Source organism: Hemicordylus capensis, chromosome 4 (assembly GCF_027244095.1).
Source record: "Hemicordylus capensis ecotype Gifberg chromosome 4, rHemCap1.1.pri, whole genome shotgun sequence".
Classification (NCBI taxonomy): Eukaryota; Metazoa; Chordata; class Lepidosauria; order Squamata; family Cordylidae; genus Hemicordylus; species Hemicordylus capensis.
In genome coordinates this window covers 218,317,520-218,337,902 of record NC_069660.1, presented here as the reverse complement: position 1 = coordinate 218,337,902, position 20,383 = coordinate 218,317,520, and the positions used below count along the sequence as shown (strand labels likewise).

Sequence of the window (20,383 nt, the reverse complement as noted above, 5' to 3'; positions counted from 1 at the left end):
TGCTATTACCTGCCTGCTTCTGCTTCCCCTGTGAGACTGCAGCCTGCTGCCTCTGGGTAACATCTGAGGAATGTGTGCAGGAATGGGGCCAAGGATGGGTGACTGACTCAGCAGTTCCTGAGGTCATCTGCTCAGCTCTGGGCGTTCATAGAAATGCTGCTTGTGGTGGAGGGCCCACCACCAGCGAGGTCGCCACCAAAGGGATGACACCAAAGGGGGTTGCCCCTTTGAGGGAGCCACTTTGGGGGGGAAATGAGGGTGAGGGCCAGGCTGTTTGGCTCAGGATCCTTTGTGGTGTTTGAAGGTGGGTGGGTATTTTAATTCGGCTTCTGTTCAGAATCCTGGGTGAGTTGAGTTTTAAAGTGTCTGGGTCAGTATGGAGATGGGGAGACAGCAGGTGTATTCACTGATATGGGGCACCTATTCCAGTGTTGGTGGGGAATATAAGAAGTATTGACAGGTCAGCAGGCCATTGCAGGGGAAGGGAAATCAGAAACTGAATTGTTGTTTCCCTTTTTGGCTGTCCTGTCAGTAATTTGACCTTGGAAAGCAATGCCAACCATCCACAGAACCTCATCTTGCTCCTTTGTAATGCCAGGTAGGCCCAGAATAAACCTGAAATCATCCATGATCTGATTCTGGATTAAGAGGCCGACCTGGTATGTATTACAGAGTCTTGGCTGGGGGAGGCTAGTGGCCCAATCTGGTCCCGGCTTCTCCCGCCAGAGTATTCTGTTGAGCAGCAGGGGAGGGGATGTGGTCAGGGAGGTGGAGTGGCTGTGGTCTACAAGAACAATATCTCCCTTGCCAGGATCCCTGTGGAAGTGTCTGACCATATTGAATGTGTGTACCTAGGTTTGGGGACCAGGGATAGATTGGGACTTCTTTTGTTGTACAGATCACCCCACTGCCCAACAGAGTCCCTAACTGAGCTGACGGACTTAGTCTCGGGCTTGGTGTTGGAGTCTCATAAGCTTGTGGTGCTGGGGGACTTCAATGTTCACTTTGGGACCACTTTGTCCGCAGCAGCTCAGGAGTTCATAGTGGCCATGACAACTATGGGCTTATTGCAAGTGCTCTCAGGACTAACACATATTGCTGGTCACAAGCTTGATCTAGTCTTTCACTCTAAACAGGGTGGTGTTCCGTAGGTGGAGACCCTCTCCGACCCGCTTCAAAATTGGCCCCTTGGTATACGGAAGAACTACAGTGGCTGAAGCGGCAAAGTAGATGACTAGAGTGCAAGTGGAGAAAGTCTTGACTCGAATCCGAATTATTACATACAGAGCATTTGAAGATCTATGCTCAGGTGATACGTGTGGCAAAGAAGCTATACTTTTCCTCCTGTATTGAGTCCACAAGTTCACATCCGGCAGAGTTGTTCAGGATCGTGATGGGGCTAATGTGCGCCCTTTTAATCAGTCCTTGGTCAGCCTGATGGATGAGCTCCAATAGAGAATTGACAGAGGGAGAGTAACTCCGTTGGTTCTTTTGGATCTCTCAGCAGCATTCAATACTATTGACCATAGTATCTTTCTGGAACGTCTGAGGGGGTTGCCGGTAGGAGGCACTGCTTTGCGGTGGTTCTGCTCCTACAACTCAGGCAGGTTCCAGATGGTGTCCCTTGGAGACTGTTGTTCTTCAAAATCTGAACTTTCGTATGGTTTCCCTAAGGGTTCCATATTGTCTCCGATGTTGTTTAACATCTACATGAAACTGCTGGAAGAGATCATCAGGAGATTTGGTGCAGGGTGTTATCAGTATGCTGATGACATCCAAATCTTTTTCTCCATGTCAACATCATCGGGAATGCCTAAATGCATAAAGGGGAATGCTCCCTAAATGCCTGCCTGGAGGCACTAAGGGGCTGGATGAGGGATAACAAACTGAGGCTGAATACAGATAAAATGGAGGTACATATTGTGTGGGGTCGAAACTCAGGAGATGGTTTTGATCTGCTGGTTCTGGATGGGGGTCACGCTCACCCGGAAGGAACAGTTAGGCAATCTGGGGGTGGTTCTGGATCTGAACCTCTACCTGGTGTCCCAGATTGAGGCAGTGTCCAGAGGTGCTTTTTATCAGCTTTGGCTGATACGCCAGCTGCGTCTCTTTCTTGAGATGAACGACTTCAAAATGGTGGTATATATGCTGGTAACCTCTAGGCTGGGATTACTGCAATGCGCTCTATGTGGAGCTGCCTTTGTACATAGTCCAGAAACTGTAGTTGGTCCAGAATGCGGTGGCCAGGTTGGTCTCTGGGTCACCTAGGAGAGACCATATTACTCCTGTGTTGAACGAACTACACTGTGCTGGTTTTTACCTATAAAGCCTTAAGCAGCTTAGGCCCTGGGTATTTAAGAGAACATCTTCTTCACCATGAGCCCCATTGCCTGTTAAGATCATCTGGAGAGGTCCATCTGCGGTTGCCGCCAACTTGTCTGGAGGCTACTTGGGGACTGGCCTTCTCCATTGTTGCCCCTGGACTTTGGAATGCACTCCCTGTTGAAATAAGAGCCACCCCCCAGTTTCCTCTGCAGCTGCCTGTGCCTCCTGAAAAATATGTCCTTGAAGTTTCCCCAAACCCCAGGGCTGTATTTTTGGGAGGCACAGGTAGCTGCAGAGAGAAGTGGAGAAATTTCTGGAATTCGTCTCTTCCCTTAGTGCATTCATGGAAGCAGTGCCCACACCCAACTCTTACTCCGTATGTCAGGCAGAAAGGTTTGTGACAAGTTTCAGCCATTAGGAGTCAACAAGTTCACAGATGTAGATAGGCCCAGGCACAAGGAATTTTAGCAGGCTGGTTTATATCACATTTCATAAAAACAAAAGAACATAATAAATGATTTCCAATTCTACGTTACTGGTAACTTAAGATGCGTTGCACATTTAAATGAAGAATAATGTATGGTTTTGTGAAGCTTGCTTCAAACAGAATGCTCTCAATTATGGCAAGGAGACTGGCCACACCCTTGTGCATTCCTCTGCCCTGCTCCATCCCCAGCAAGAACTCAAGAACTCAATTTCCTAACTCAATTTACATTTGTGCTGTCATTGACCATCACGCTGGAATCCTGTTCACCCTTACAATCTTACAGATGACAGATCCTATTCACCCTTACAATCTACAGCAATAGTCAACCCAACCCAAAATAAAAGGGCCTCCAAAGGTGGGGAGACTAAGTCTGTCCTCTGAAAAGAAGAAAGGAAGCAATATTTGTAATGTTCACGAATGGGAGCCATACTTTGCACACAAGTTCTTGTTTGGCCATTCCTTCAATCTGACTACTACAGAAAGTGCAAGACAGACTAGAAGTAGCCCCACATTTACAATAATATCCTTGTGTCCTTACAGATACTGAGAAAAGTCAGCTGATTTTCAGCAGTTGTGGCCAACCTAAATCCTAGCTGTATTCAACATCCCATCACACAGACACAGAGAGACAGCTTTTTGTGATACTATTATTAAAACAGCTTATTTCTTATCACCCTGACAACAGTGGGAACCACAACAGATGGTCTGCTTCAAATATAATTCTAACAGGGTGTTTCTTTTGTGCAAACATCTGAAAAAGAAAGCTGCAGCAATGATTTACTAATATTTAAAGCTGAAAATCTGCAAAACACAAACTGTTTCTTTTTACTGCTCAAACCATTTCCACCTTTTATCTGCTTTGCAACTTGAATAAAAAGAGAAATAAATATGAATTAAGACAGTAGGTAAAGGGGAGGGGTTAGATTACTGCCAAGGGCATGGTTGGCTGGGAGGAAGGGAGGAGGGGTGAGTAAAGAGAAGGCATGTGAAAGCATATAATTGGGACTCCAGTCAAAGCAATGGGGTCTATTCCTCTCAGGTTCTTAGTGTAAGGAGGGCTTTCCAATGAAGCACAAGTAGTGGCTATGAAAATCAGTTTCTCCTTGTCTTCACCCTCTAGCTCAGTTTTTGTGCATATCTTGGCTGATCCAGGAACAAACTACAGACCAGCCTTGCCCACATATTGCAATTTGATTAAAATAGGCAACTACAACATTTCCCACTAGTGTTGACTGGTAGTGTGGAAGTCACACAAAAAAACACCTCCGTAAATTTTATACCAGGGTTAAAGCAAATAATTTACGTTCTATTTATATTGATCTACATGGCCAAGTGTCTTGGATGAAAATAAAAGCAACCTACTAAAGAAGTCTTTAAGTTTCCTTCATACAGGATATTTTTAGCCTACTTTCCAGTAGGCTTATGAGATCACCCAGCATTCTCTGTGTGTGTCTATGTGTCCCCACCATCAACTTCACAATGCCTGGACCAATATGAACCAAATCGGGTATAGTTGTAGAGACACATAGGGACACCTCAAAAGCATAATTTGTGATGATGTCATCCACACTGATTCAAGATGACGGACATGTAAACTTTGGAGGTGCAAGTGAGCTAACTTGTGAACTGCTTAACCAATTTGAAACAAATTTGCTACAGCTGTAAGGACACATAGGGATGCCCAAAGGATGTGGTGTGTGATGATGTCATCCACTCCAATTCAAGATGGTGGCCATGTGAGTATCTGAGGCACAAGCAGGTTAATTTGTGGACTGCCTAACCCATTTGAACCAAATTGGGTAGAGTTGCAGTGAGTGATACACAGGGACAGCTCAGTGGTGTAGTTTGTGATGATGTCATCCACCCTGATTCAAGATGGTGGAACCATAAACGTTTGAGGTGCAAGTGCACTAACATGGACAATCTAACCAATTTGAACCAAATTTGCTACAGCTGAATGGACACATAGGGTTGCCCCAATGGTGTAGTTTGTATTGATGTCACCCACTCCAATCCAAAATGGCAGATGCATAAACTTTTGAGGTGCAAGTGCACTAACTTGAGAACTGTCTTAACTGATTTGAACCAAATTTGGAACAGCTGTAGCGAGTGACACATAGGGACACCTCAATGATGCAGTTTGTAATGATTACATCCACCCTGAACCAAGATGGCGGACACATGAACATTTGAGGTGCAAAAGATCTAACTTGTGGACCTCAATTTGCACCAAATTTAGACCAGATGTAGAGAAAGTGAAAGGAAAGTAGGCTGATTAGCTCTTTCTAGAACAACTTGTTCCTACATGAAAACAGCATGTATATCATTTAATTTTAAATTTTTACTAATTGGAAAACCTGGATTGGATACCTATTAGCAGCATAATTTCCCATGCCATGCATGATCACGTGCAAGTTTTGCTTTACCAGTAGAAACATTATCTCAAGTTGGGGGTGGGGGGAATCCATAGTGGAAGCAACAGACCTTTTATTCAATGACTGATCAGAGATGTTCAATAGAACAAAATACATCTATATACAGTATAAGAAGAATCTCCCCACTGTAAATAATTCTTGATCTGCTCAGAATGCTTTCAGGAGGGTTTGCAATACAGTAGTTATTTGTACAGGCCATTTTAAAATGGAGAGGTACATTTACATGTACATATATCTCCAGAGCAGGTGAATCCTAAGTAGTAGGAAGACCCCACATTCTGTACTCTCAAACAGGCAGGAGTGCGAATAGGTGCTGTTGTGTCTGAACATAAACCTTACAAGTAACATTGTGCCAGAAAGCACACTCCTATTCCACCACCACCCAGCAACTATGCATTTCAAACTATTGTTGTCCAAGTCCTCCCAAAATGTGGGAGCTGCCAAGAAGCATCTGAAACACACTGCAAAGAATCCAAACAGACAGTGATGCACCAGACAGACCCAAAGGGCCATTTTAAATGTAGGTCATGTTTATTTGACCATAGGGGAAAACACAGTGGCATATATTAAAAGGAGACCACAGCTTACTGTGCAGAAGTGGTACTCTTCAGGCAGATATTGCCCATTATCTGCTTGCACTGACCATTATCTAGGAGCAAAAGCGTATGACAACAGTGGCAATGGATCTTTGAGTTAATCAATTAGAAATGAAGCTGCATGCATTCAGTGGCTGATGGATTTGCAGATGGTACCTTACTAGTAATATTTCAACTGAGCAATTCCCCATCCACTTTCATTTATATAAAAACAGAAATAACTGGCATCCATTTCTGAATGTAGCCTGGAAGATCAAGGTTACAATTCAGAAACATTTCCAGCAGCCCCAGTGAGGAGAGTCTCTGAAGAAAGAAGTCTGTCATGAATCAACATTTTAAATTCCTTAATGCATACACCCATCGTGCAAGTTTTCACACACCAAGGCTACACAGGTGCTCAAATTTTAATCAGAAATAGAACCCTGGAAATTTATTACCTAACTGATCAATTGCTACATTATATTGGAAAGAGTTCTCTTTTGGACTACATGATTAGACCAATACTGGAATGGGTTAATGCATAACATATCAACTTCCTATAAATTGAGTGGGATGCTGAAGATAAGTAACTTACTCTGACATTTACATTACTGTATCTCCATGCTGATCATAAACAAGTCAAGTAATATTTTTATGCAAGTTCCTTGGAGAAAGGGGCAAATATGAAACTGCTGGGAGAGGTCATCAGGAGACTTGGTGCAGGGTGCTATCAGTATGCTGATGACACCCAAATCTTTTTCTCCATGTCAACATTATCAGAAGGAGGCAAGGCATAACCTCCCTAAATACCTTCCTAGAAGAGGCGATGGGCTGGATGGGGGAGAACAAACTGAGACTGAATCCAGATAAGACGGAGGTACTTATTGTGTAAGATCAGGAGACAATTTTGATCTGCCAGTTGTGGATGGGGGTCACATCTCCCCAGGGGGACCAGGTATGCAGTCTGAGGGGGGCAGATGCTTCTGAATCCTAACCTCTCCCCGGTGTTCCAGATTGAGGCAGTGGCCAGAGGTGCTTTTTATCAGCTTCAGCTGATACACCAGCTGCATCCATTTTTTGAGATAAATGACCTCAGAACAGTGGTACATATGCTGGAAACTTCCAGACTTGACTACTGCAATGTACTCTATGTGGGGTTGCCTTTATACATAGTCCGGAAACTGCAGTTGGTACAGAATGTGGCAGCCAGATACGGTGCTAGTTATAACCTATAAAGCCCTAAATGGCTTAGATCCTGGGCATTTAAGAGAACATCTTCGCCATGACCCCCACCACTCTTTCAGTTCATCTGGAGAGGCTCATCTACAGTTGCCACTGGCTTGTCTAATGAATACTCTGGGACAGGCCTTCCCCAAGGCTTTGGAATGTGCTCCTTGTTGAAATAAGAGCCTCCCCATTTCTGACAACTTTAAAAAAGGCAGTTAAGACACATTTGTTCACCTAGGCTTTTAATTAGATTTAGTTTTAATAGTTTTTAACAGTTTGAACATTGTGTTAAGTTTTAATGTTGCAATGTTTTAATTCTGTTTCAATTTGTACTTTTTTTTTGTAAGCCACCCAGAGACCTAGGTTTTGGGTGGCATATAAATTTGTTAAATGAATGAATAAATAGAAATCTGATTGTTAAGTCAGATTATGACCATTATTGTTCATCACTGGACTAACAGATTTAAACTCAGATTCCTCAGGATAGACTACATCAGGCTGTTACACAAGTGCAACTTGCGGCTATGAGTGGATGGAGCTTAGGAGAAGCAGTGCCAGAAAACCCTACAAGTGACACAATCAAGTCACACTCAGTATAGTTCACATTGGTGGACCCAAAGATGGAATGTGGTCCACATGCCATTTACATCCCTATTTTCAACCATAAAGTGCACAACACATTCAAAAACATGTTTCAATTGAAAAGTTCTCAAAACAGATTACATAGGGAAACAATAAGAAGATGGTTCCATTTCCAAAAGGTCTCTGTCTGTCTGTCTGTCTCTCTCAAACACACACACACACACACACACACACACACACACACACACACACACTGTATGCACCAGCAACAACAGTTACTGGAGGGGATGCTGTGCTGGAATTAACCTACGCAAGCTACATTTTAACATGAAAATCCATAGGAACTGTGTTAACTAGAACATTTCCAAGTATTTCAAATGCTGTTCTTAAATATATTTCAGGGGTTTAAAATGATATTGGTAATTTAAATTAAGTCTGGTTATCTAATGTTGCCAACTCTACCTGGGCCTACGTACAGCAAGGATAAAAAAGCACTCAGCAATTTTATTTAAATGGCTTCTGTGGGATTATTACAAATGGTGCAGACTCCAGCTGAATGAAATGTGTTCAGGTTTTAAACATTAATTTACTTTGACTACGTGCATGTCAAATTGAAAGACTGCTGTCTGGATTGAAATATGCAGTATTAATAGTGAACATGTGCATTCATTTCAGGTCAACAGTCATTCCAACTTCCAGCAGGTGGTAGAAGTAATGTCCTCATTAAAATGTATGTTATACGGTTCAACATACTATCTACAAAAAACAGCCCTCAAGAAGGAAGATAGCATTACAATCCAAGCATTAGATATGCCAGAAGTAACCTTTAATTGCCCCATATTTGGTGGGGGGCGGGGGGATGAAGTCTACAAGCTAACTAATTTAGATACTTTAAATGAAAATTTGAAAGTTGTCATACTTTGGACTTCCAATATTGGCCTACCTGTTATCGACATTTTTAAATTCTTGGCAAATAAGGAAGTTAAAGATTGCTTCATGATGTGGGGTGAGAAACTCTAAAGAGAGGTCCTTCCAGTTCATGGACTCTGCCAGACATCTGCTGGCAAAGGGAATAACATTGAACCACCACTGCAAGACCATAGCATTAAGAGGCACTTTAATAAGGGAGAATGAAGTTTTGTAGGGGCTGAAATTAACACACACACAAGGCAAGAAACATATATACTGAAAATGGGAGAAAGGTAGAGTACTTATAAAAAACAGCGATCTGCTCTGAGCACTGCAGCTAGTCTCATTCCCTATAACAACGGAATTCCAGGGGGAAAGCACGTTATGCATAAATTCAGAATGCTTTATCATAATGTACTCTGAAAATGAACTCTGATGGTAGATACAGAATCAACATGTGAATTTGATTTCCCTGAACAGGGGGAGAGAGCAAATAACAAGGAAATTTTACAGTAAAAACTGCCAAATATCGTAACTCTTACAAAGGCAAGGCAAGCATCCAGGTTAATTTCCAAACATGAAATGCTTATCAACAGCCTGTCGCTCCTCCTGTAAAAAAGGATGCTGGTCTCTGGATAAAGTACCAAGAGTCTAAAACAGTAGTGCAGGATCTTAGAATGAGTTCGGGGCAAAATATTTCATTTCTGGTTACCAGTTGAATATTGCAAGTTTGAGAGAGACTCTCAGCAATCCAGACAGAGTAGGCAAGTCCCATTTATATCAATGGGATTTATCATAAGTAAGGTGAAAGACCCAAACTTGAGATAGTTATCTAAAATATTTTCCCACTCTTTCCTACACAGATTGGACAGAGCCCATCACTAATGGCACTGTTTTTATATGAATCATGTATGGCAGGGCCATACCAATACAGGGTGGTGATGCACACACTAATTTTCTTGGTATCTCTCTCTTCACAAAAGATAGATTTGGAGACAGCAATAGGGAAGGCTGATTACAATCACTTGCCTAACAAGCTTGTGGCCAAGATGAGATCTGACAGGGCTTGTGTAGTCGTGTGTCAGTCAGTCAGACATGTTGGACCTACATGCCCTCTCTAGGGCATTGTCAGGGGGAGTTCTGCAAGGAAAGCAGGGAGCCTCCAACAGTTAGAGCTGTCATTCCGGAACTCTGTTGGTACTCCAACATGTCTGCTAGACCCCCACAGTACCCTTTCTTCCACTCTATATTTAACAAGGTGGGGGAGGGGACAGGGCTGCACATTGTTTTGCTTTTGCCCAGGAGGCTTGATTTTAAAAGCAACTCCCCCCGCCCTTCACCTCTCCTTCTAGGTGCCTGAGTGTCTCAGATAATGCCAGAAGCAGCTGGACCACTTAGACACCTAGTAGGACAGCTTTCATTCTTGGACCCTGAGTGGCCCACCTGCTTCTGCGACTACTTGGGCTACTGAAGAAAAGGAGAGCTAAAGGAAAAAACATCACTTTTAAAATCAAATCTCCACCAGCAGGGCAGCTAGTTGAGTGCTCCCCCCCAAACAAAAATGGAAGTGAGGCACCTGCCCCCACCCACTTACAGGAGAAGGAAGAGGGTTGAAGGGGCCGGGTAATGTTGAGAGCTCTGCACTGGCAGAACGCGACCCAACAGCTGGAAGGCATGTGTTCCATATACAGGGCCAGCTTGACAAGCAGAACCGAGAGGGTCTTAATGCACGGATGACATAGTGGTGTTGGCAGGAAGAATTTAGACTGCTTAATCATAGGTCCCCTTATACCTTTAGCCTCAGTGTAGACATCTTCCAAAAACACATTTTTCCTTCCACATTGTATTTCTAATGTGTACATGTTAAAAGTGTAATGTAAAGCAGCCCTCTTACGCTGTTCTGGAAAGGGATAGCACATGTCCGCAAACACCACATGGATACTTCAAGACATTTTGTTCCTATAGCCAGAAGAATGAATCGCCAAACAATTTGGGCCCTGGATCTCTGAAGGACTGCCTGTTCCCAAGGGTTTCTGATGGCTTGACAAGGTCATCGTGTGCTGACAATGGGGATGTGCACAAACCAAGATTTGTGCACAGGTTCAGCACAGTATTAGTTTGGCGCCACCGGGGTGGGGAGCAGAGAGCGGGATTTTCGAGGAGAGCAGGTCCTTACCTGCTCTCTGCCACCCCATGCAGCTTCCCGCTGCAGTGGCGCTCCTCCCAAGAACCAGCACATGGCACCAGCATGCACATGGTGACCACATTGGCACCACATGCGAATTCTTGGGAGGGGTGTCACTGCAGCAGGAAGCTGTATGGGGCAGCAAAGAGCAGGTAAGGACCTGCTTTCCTTTTTTAAAGACCCCATTCGCCCTCGTCCCTCCTTGCCCGCTGGCGCCGAGCCTGTGCTTTGTTCGTGTACATCTCTAGCTGACAATGAGGGAGGCTCAGCTTTCATGCATGCAGGACAGGGCCTTCTGGTCATTGCCCACAGGCTTTGGAATGCTCTACTGGCAGGCATCCAGTCCTCGGCTTCCATAACCGCCTTTAGAAGGTGTAAAGATCAGAAGGGGGAAGAGATACAAAATCCTCCTCTAGCTGTGAGGAATCCCAGTTAGGCTGCCATCATTCACTTCTGTATATGAACAGACTCACCCAAGGGAATATTCTGGGAGTGGAAAGTGGAAAGCCCTTCCCTACAAGAAAGGGTTGAACAGTCTTAGGCTTTCAGGAGTGTGTGACTAGGGCAGAACCCAATAAGGAATGACACTCTATAACAAAAAGGATTTATTAATAATTGGATGATAAGGAAAACTACAGAGGCATCAAAAATTGTTGCTTCCATCGAAGTAGAACCCTCCCCAGGAAGTACACGAACCATGCAGTCAGATCCAAGCACTTGAACAACAATTAATTCCTGGTGCATCTAGCTAAACTGCTCCCTATCCTTCCTACTTCCAGGTAAGGGACTTCCAGTTGATTCCCAGCCCAAGGCTGTTAATCTCCCTTTTCCCTACAGTAGCTGCTGATCAGACCTCACTCAGATGCCTCCAGAGAAGAACTGAACTCTTATCACACCACTCCCCTACTCCTCAGCTGTTGTCCAGTAAACTCTGCCCCCAACTCTGGATTGGGTCACAGGGATTTGATTCTCCCAGGCTTTCTTGCTTATTTGGAGAAGTCCATTCTCCAAACAGTTACTCTAATTGTGGCCTAAAAATGGTTTTTTACCCAGGCTTTTAGATGATTGCTATGTTCTGTGTTGCTCCTGCTCTGTATATTGCTGCATTTTATTGTTTTACTGTGTATGTTCTTAACTTTAATAGATTTGTATTATTTAATATTGAAATTAATATTTGTATTATTTTAAGTATATTAAAGTTAAGAACATACACAGTAATTTAATATATTTGTGTTGTTTTAAAGATATTGCAAACCATCTTGGGATTATTTTAATGAAAGGTGGCATAAAAATCTAACAATAAATATTAGCAACAATTAAGGACAAATCAGGAAGAGATCCACAGCACCTGAAGATACCAAAAGGCAACATGAATAACTGGAGAAAATTCAAAGAGCAATTGAACAGTATTTTGTTTATCAGAAAGGGAAAGTGTGCGAGGAAAGGCGAGCTGGTCTGTACCTAGCTAATAGTTAGATGTGGGAGGAGAGCGGGTCTTGTGGTAGCAAGCGTGACTTGTCCCTTAGCTAAAAAAGCTAACCAGGGTCCACCCTGGTTGCAAATGAATGGGAGACTACATGTGAGCACTGTAAGATATTCCCCTTAGGGGATGGAGCCGCTCTTGGAAAAGCATCTAGGTTCCAAGTTCCCTCCCTGGCATCTCCAAGATAGGGCTGAAAGAGATTCCTGCCTGCAACCTTGTAGAAGCCACTGCTAGTCTATGTAGACAATATTGAGCTAGATGGGACCAATGGTCCGACTCAGTATATGGCAGCTTCCTATGTCCCTATGATACTACTTGGAGACTTCATTGTATCACTCTGAGCTATTTTGGAAGGCTTCAGTTTTCATAATGTGTTCTGAGATGCACACTATTAATTTTTTATATTTTTTAATACCACCTTGTATCACAAGACCCGAGGTCAGTGAACAAGTTAAAAACAATCATAAAACATCAATAAAAACATCCTCAATAAAAGAGGCACAGCTAGAACTTGAAAAGTGAGCGGGGGGGGGGACTCATTGGCCACTTACTGTGTTGTGAGAAAACTGTTCATTAGGCTTGAGCCCAAAACGTTTCGGAGGCCATTATAGAGGCCTCCAAAATGTTTCGGCTACCGGGGCCGTTTCATCGTTCCGGAGGCGGCGGGGGTGTTCCCTTAAGGGTGGGGGAGGGTGTACTCAAGCCTCCCACCACATTTCCCCTGCCAGCGCTCCATTGTTTTAAAGCCCCTCTGAGTGGCAGCGTTCCTCCCTGCCGCCCCGTTGCCCTGATTGGCCGTAAGTACTGGGCGTGCAACGCACATGCGCGCCCAGTACTTCCGGCCACTTCTAGCCAATGAGGGAAACAGGGCTGCAGGGAGGGATGCCGCCGCCCCGAGGGGCTTTAAAACAACGGAGCACCGGTGGGGGAAATGCGGCGGGAGGGGTGAGAGCACCCTCCCCTGCCCTTAAGGGAACACCCCCGCCGCCTCCGGAAGAGTTCCGGGCACATCCCTACTGCTCATGTTTTGCAAGAAATAAGTTAATGCTTCACAGAAGCCATTAATTAATTAATGTATTGCAGCACAGTAGAAATTTTTCTCATGGCACACCCATGTACCCTGCCCCATATTTGGGAGTTATTGCTTTTGTATCTCCATCTTTGCATTGGCTGAAGTACCCTTTCCACTGAAAGGATTGCCTGCTGTTCCTTTATATGACAATGTCCCAGTACTGCCTCTGTCCCATCAGCCTCTGCTGGAAGCAGGCAACGCTACAGGTTCACTGCACAAATTCAATTGCTCCTGATGCAAAGAGTAGAATTGCTCGCATTCAGGAGTCAGCTTCCTGTTGCATCTCTACAGGAATTAATGCTCTGGGCTTGCCCCTTTCCAGTTAGAAAACAAGCCTAAATCAATGATGAATGCATAAACAGGAAATTCGCCTCTGAGGGCAAGTAACAACAACAACAACAAATATTTATATACCGCTTTTCAACAAAAGTTTCCAAAGCAGTTTACATAGAGAAATAAATAAATAAGATGGATCCCTGTCCCCAAAGGGCTCACAAGCTAAAAAGAAACATAAGATAGACACCAGCAGCAACAGTCACTGGAGGTACTGTGCTGGGGGTGGATAGGGCCAGTTACTCTCCCTCTGCTAAATAAAGAGAATCACCACCTTTAAAAGGTGCCTTACTTTTACACACTTTCCAAGTGCATGTTTTGGGCTGTAAAAGTAAGAAGTGCCTCCAATTTTAATTCAGTAAAAAAGTGCTTTAGTTATCAGGAGTTGAACAAACATCATATAAGCACAATAAAATTACAATTAACATTGTGTCATTCACATGCAGTTCCTATCCATTCTATGAGATCTAAAAAAAATGCTTCAGTTGTCCAAGAGGACTACTGACATTATGCTTGTACAGTGTGGTATATAATTGACAGAGAGAGGAAAATTACTCAAAGCAGTCCGACTGAAATTGCTAGGTGCTTGAGTGGCCCAGCTACTTCTGGGACTACTGGGGCCACCCAGGAAAAAGCAAGCTGGGGTGTGTGGGGAGAGTTACTTTGAATATCAAGCCTTTGGCATCAAGGCAGCTAGTTGAGTGCTCCGTCCAAAGCAAAAACCTGGGTCTCGGGTAAATGAGGAGGAGAGTTCAAGGGGGTCTGACAATGTCAGAGTTTCACCAACAGGAAACCCTTTTCATTTCAATGGGACTACGTTGAGTATGTTAGCCAGTGTGTCTTTTTAGACAGGATGGCATCTAGTTTCAAAATGTCACTTTTTTGTAATGGAGAATGACTTCAGTATTCTTAGTTTATCCGAGTACAATACATGGCTTTATAACCATTTTCAGCAAGAAATTACAACATGCATCTAACGGATCGAACTTGGTATCAAATACTAACGGAAACAGGTTTTTGGCATTGACACTGCTTGGAGAGCAGTGAGACTGAACAGTTCCAAGCTTCAAGGAGTAAAAAGTATTTTTCTGGCAGATGAGAGACAGTCCTTGGGGCTTGAGCCAGAGCTAAATAAGTGAACTGAAAGTGAAAAAAGTTTTCTCCATCAAGGATTCTTTTCTGCTCAACAACAAATGCTCTTCTTATAACTTTTCATTCTGGGATGATCCAACACAGCAGAAACTAGTAAAGCACAAAGCAGAAGCAGACACACAGCTAAATAAGCTGAGAAGTGCAGCCCAAGTCATTAGAAAACGAAGACTTTCTGAACATATGTACTCCCAGTAAATTAGGCACATGTGTGACCTTTACACACATGACTGAGTACACTTTTATCTCTAAACAGAGGCTAGGCAGAAATGTCATCTGTGAAGTGGCCTTCAGGTACACGTTTTTTCTGTTTGTAGACTGGTCCCTAAAAGGAGGAAACGAAATTTGATCCTTCACATACTGTTCCCGTCAAGCAATCTGTGTAGTTCAGTGGCTCACGCTGAAGTCCAAAAGAGAAAAGCTGATCACCAGTCCAAAAAAGATAGGCAGAGATGAAAGTAAACCATTCTTGCAATGGTCTATACATCCAATTATGCCATGAAAAAAAATATAAACCAGTTACAACTAACAAGTCCTAGCAGATGTCTTATTGCTTCAAAATGCAAAGCCTGTGAAAACCTGTAAATTGAAAGAACATTGAATTTAATTTTGTTTAATAAAAGAGGACTAGAATCAAGGCATCTGGATTTATAATCTGCAGATGCCTCACTTTCAAAATGTGCATTGTGCGGGGACCAATTGATATTTAACATCTCTTCTTATTTCGCCACTCAGTATCAGTACTTACAGAAAACACTTTCAGTGAATTACACCATAACACTAGCTATTGCAATACGAAACCATATTGATATTTTCAGAATTTACTGTTCTCTTTAATACCTTTACAAATAATTTGACTGAGGTTACATTAGCTAACTGAACCACTCCTCTCTCATTTAAAAACCAATGCCATAGTAATTTGTACATATACATGTCTGAGTTTGCTATTCGTCACCTAGAACTCATAATTAAGAGTCATAAAACTTAAACTGTGAATTTTAATTATTTTATTTTTTTAAATGTATTATGCATGAGATTCCTGTCACAACCTTCATGCTATTTCAAACAGTGAAAGAGTTCCTTGTTGGCTTTATTCTGCGTACATAACAAAGAACCACAAGCACTGTTTTAAATCAGAAGATACTAAACCTGAAGCAGTGCTGAATGAGAGAGATCAATAGCTACTGTCAAAATAAATAGTACATAATCCACACAATGCTATACAAAACGTTAAATATTATGCAGCAAAAGGCTGCCCTTTATTTGGAAGCCAAGATACTTTATGCCAAAATGTTCAGATTACAACTCTAAAAAGCATGCAGTCCCAACATTCCTAAGCGCCTATATTCACTATCTCCCAACAAACTGTAATTTTGAAATGGGATATAGCAGTAGAATAGGATGCTTTCTTTCCTTCTGTCTCTTCTCTGGAAGACCTTACCACATAAATTGAGGCAATGTCCACAACTTGCGTAACTGGGTATTATTAAAAAATTGCCATACCTTGGATTTTTGTAAGACGACGATGGTAAGTAACTGTTTAGTACTCCCTACTTCCAGCTTATCACTGAGAACCACAAGCTATCATGGATCGTAATGGAACAAAACGTATACCACTCTGATTGGACAGTGAAAGCCCAATCTGCAGCACACTGCTAATGTCCTCACACCAGACAGTTTTATTTGGATACAGCCTCTTTACATGAACGAACATTTTCAAAGCTTGCCATAATAAAAAGCAGCACCAATCTTTTTCTATATTTTGATACAAAATCCTAGTGCAGAATCCTAGCTACAACTTTTACAGATTTGATTTTCTTAGAAGTTCTGCCATAGTTTAAAAGTAAAGCATTAGGGTTCAAATAAGAATGTATTTCAGTTAAGTGAGAAACCCATACCAATTACTACAATCTCAGATTACACAACATGCTATATCAACGCTATGTGGCCAAAATGTCTTTCTATATAGAAGAAATTATTAACATACAAAAGTAGTTACATAAAATGGGGGGTGGGGGATGAATGAGCCTTCCAGGGTGTTCACACACAGGCCTAAGGCATGCAATACTGTTTTATTAACAATAGTGCAGTAAGGTCAATGGGACTTTGCCATCATTTACATAAGAACAGCCCTGCTGGATCAGGCCCAAGGCCTATCTAGTCCAGCATCCTGTTTCACACACTGGCCCACCAGATGCCTCTGAGAAGCCCACAGGCAAGAGATGAGGTATTGCCCTCTTTCCTGCTGTTACTCCGCCGCAACTAGTATTTAGAGGCATCGTGCCTCTGAGGCTGGAGGTAGTCTATAGTCACCAGACTAGCAGCCATTTATAGATCTGTCCTCCATGTATTTGTCTAAGCCCCCTTTAAAGCCATCCAACCTAGTGCCATCACCACATCCTCTGGCAGAGAATTCCAGTTTAATTATGTACTGTATGAAAAAGAACTTCCTTTTGTCGGTCCTAAATTTCCTGGCCTTCAGTTTCACGGGATGACCCCCAGTTCTAGTGTTGTGAGAGAGGGTGAAAAATGTTTCTCTCTTCACTCCATGCATAATTTTGTACACCTCTATCATGTCCCCCCGTACTCGCCTCTTTTCCAAATTAAAAAGCGCCAGATGCTGTAGCTTTGCCTCATAACGAAGGTGCTCCAGGCCCCTGATATCTTGGTTGCCCTCTTCTGCATCTTTTCCAGCTTTACAATGTCCTTCTTAAGATATGGTGACCAGAACTGCACACAGTACTCCAAATATGGCCGAACCATAGTTTTGTATAAGGGCATTAGAATATTAGCATCCAATTTCCTTTCTAATGACCCCTAGCATGGAATTTGCCTTTTTCACTACTGCCACGCACTGAGTTGACACTTTCAACGAGCTGTCCACCCTGTCTGCAAAATCCTGGTCAGTCGCTGACAGCGCAGACCCCATCAGGGTATAAGTGAAGTTGGGATTTTTTTGCCCCAATATGCATCCCTTTACACTTGCTTTCATTGAACCGTATCTGACATTTTGTTGCCCATTCACTCAATTTGGACAGATCCTTTTGGAGCTTCTCATAATCTGTTTTGCATTTAACTATTTTCACTAAATAGTTTAGTGTTATCTGCAAATTTGGCCACTTCGCTGCTTACCTCAACTTATAGATCATTTATAAACAAGTTAAAGAGCACTGGTCCAAATACAGATCCCTGGAGGATTCCACTTCTTACTTCCCTCCATTATGAAAATTGTCCATTTAGTCCTACCTGTTTCCTGTCCTGCAACCAGTTACCAATATCCACACATGAACCTATCCCCTTATCCCACGACTGCTACGTTTTCTCAAGAGTCTTTGCTGAGGAACTTCGTCAAAAGCTTTTTGAAAGTCCATGTATGCTATGTCAACCTGATCACCTTTATCCACATGCTAGCTGACACTCTCAAAGAACTCCAAAAGGTTAGTGAGGGAAGACTTGCCCTTGCAGAAGCTATGCTGATTCTCCTTCAGCAAGGCCTATTGTTCTATATATTTAACAATTTTGTCCTGAAATATGCTTTCCATAAATTTACCTAGCACAAAAGTTAAGCTAAATGGCCTGTAGTTTCCTGGATCCCCTCTGGGTCCCTTTTTGAAAAATCAGAGACACATCAGCTATTTTCCAATCCTGTGGTACTGAATTACATATTTTTGCTAGGAGACCAGCAATTTCACTTTTGATTTCCTTCAGAACTCTTGGATAGATGCCATCTGGCTCTGGTGATTCGTTAATTTTTAGTTTTTCAAGACAGTTTAGAACATCGTCTTTCATCACTTCAAACTGGTCCAATTCAGGCACGGATATATGCTCAGTATCCTCTGCCGTGAAGGCAAATGCAAAGAACTTCAATCACCTTCTCTTTTGCCAGGGTTTATGTTCCTTTCTGTTCTCTTCATTTGGGCAGGACTTTCATTTTCTGAGGGAAGTCTTCTTCCCTTTTATAACTTCCCTGACTCTACTTATTACCCACCCTGGCGTCCTCCTGAACTTGGTAGAACCTTCCCTCTTTCTTGGCATACATTCCAGCTGAGCTTCTATTACTGTGGTTTTAAATAAGCTCCATGCTTTCTGGAGTGATTTGATTCTCCTGACTTCCCCTTTCAGCTTCCTTTTCACCAGTCTAATCGTTTTTGAGAAGTTTCCTCTTCTGGAGTCCAACACATCTGTGTTCAACTTTCTTAGCAATGCTCCACTCACATATAAGCTGAAGTGGATTACACTATGGTCATTGTTCCCCAATGATTCTACAACTCTGGCATCTCACACCAGGTCTTGGGCACCACTCAGGATTAAGTCCAAGGATGCCAACTCTCTGGTTGGTTCCACAACCAGCTGTTCCGAGGCACAGTCATTTAGCATGTCTAGAAATTTGACCTGTCTGTCAATACCCACATGAGAATTTGCCCAATCTATATGAGGGTAATTGAAGTCACCCATTATTACAGCTCTGTCTCTCTTTGATGCCTCTCTGATTTGCTTCTCCAACTCCAGGTCACTCTAAGCATTTTGATCTGGAGGGCGATAGCATGTCCCTAGTAACACATTTCCTTTCAGTCCTCATATTGCTACCCTTAATGATTCTGTGGAAGACTCTGGTACTCCTGGGTTTTATAGCCTGTTGGATTCTATACCTTCTTTAACATACAGTGTTACTCTACCCCCAATCTGTCCCTCCCTGTCCTTTCTGTAGAGTTTGTACCCAGGAATAACAGAGTCACACTGGTTCACACTGTTCCACAAGGTTTCTGTTATTTAACAGGCACTATCTTGGAAAATGCAAACAAACTGCAGTAATGTAAAGGACCATTCATGAGGTACAAGGCTATTATTTGATCCATTAAGTGACAAAACTGAACGTTAAATCTAATAAAACAATCTTTTTAACCTAGTGTCAATATCTTAGAAGTTTCTGTAGGTAAGCTCTTTGTAAGTATGGTGTAAGCATAATTAAACAGTGCCACCTTCTGGTAAATAGTATTCTTGCACTAGTCCCAGAGAACATAGGAAGCTGCCTTATCCTGAGTCAGACCATTGGTCCATCTAACTTGGTATTGTTTATCTCAGTGTTGGCAGCAGCTTCTTGAAGGTTCCAGGCAGGAGTCTCTCTCAGCCCTATCTTGGAGATGCTAGGAAGGGAACTTGGAACCTTCTGTATGCAAGCATACAAATGCTCTTTCCAGAGCAGCCCCATCCCCTAAAGAGAGTATCCTACAATCCTCACAGAAGTAGTCTCCCATTCAAGCAAAGGAGACAATTCATGCTTGTTCCCATAAGACCAGCTCTCCTTACAAAGGGGCATACAAAGGGCCAGTGTAGAGTTAATGCTCCATAGAGCTTTGTAATTCTCTGTAGAACATACAAAGGGCCAGTGTAGAGTTAATGCTCACAATCCATTAACCATGGCAGGGGAGTAGGAAGATACGAGTGGGCCCTGGGACAAAAAGTGAAGATAGGCTTGTCTGCTCCATGTATTTTCAGAGAGGTACAGAGGGAAGAGCAAAGAGCACCAACCCCCACCCTCAGGAGCCCAGAGACATTTGTCCCACATTCACCCCCACCTTGCTATGCTCCTGAAACAGGGTTAAGTTCTTCATTTGTTTCAG

The 20,383-nt window shown here is 42.9% G+C and overlaps 1 protein-coding gene and 1 long non-coding RNA gene across 4 annotated transcripts in view; both read right to left on the bottom strand.

Moving 5' to 3' along the window:
- The window catches only part of CDKAL1 (CDK5 regulatory subunit associated protein 1 like 1), a 419,489-nt gene that overhangs the window by 375,190 nt on the left and 23,916 nt on the right, over positions 1–20,383 (bottom strand). The gene's annotated exons all lie outside the window — the stretch shown is intronic.
- On the bottom strand, positions 13,665–16,670 carry LOC128323034 (uncharacterized). The gene is made up of 2 exons (XR_008306161.1): positions 16,266–16,670; positions 13,665–15,341 (listed from the first exon to the last, which is right to left on the bottom strand). It is a non-coding gene; the product is annotated as an uncharacterized LOC128323034 (long non-coding RNA).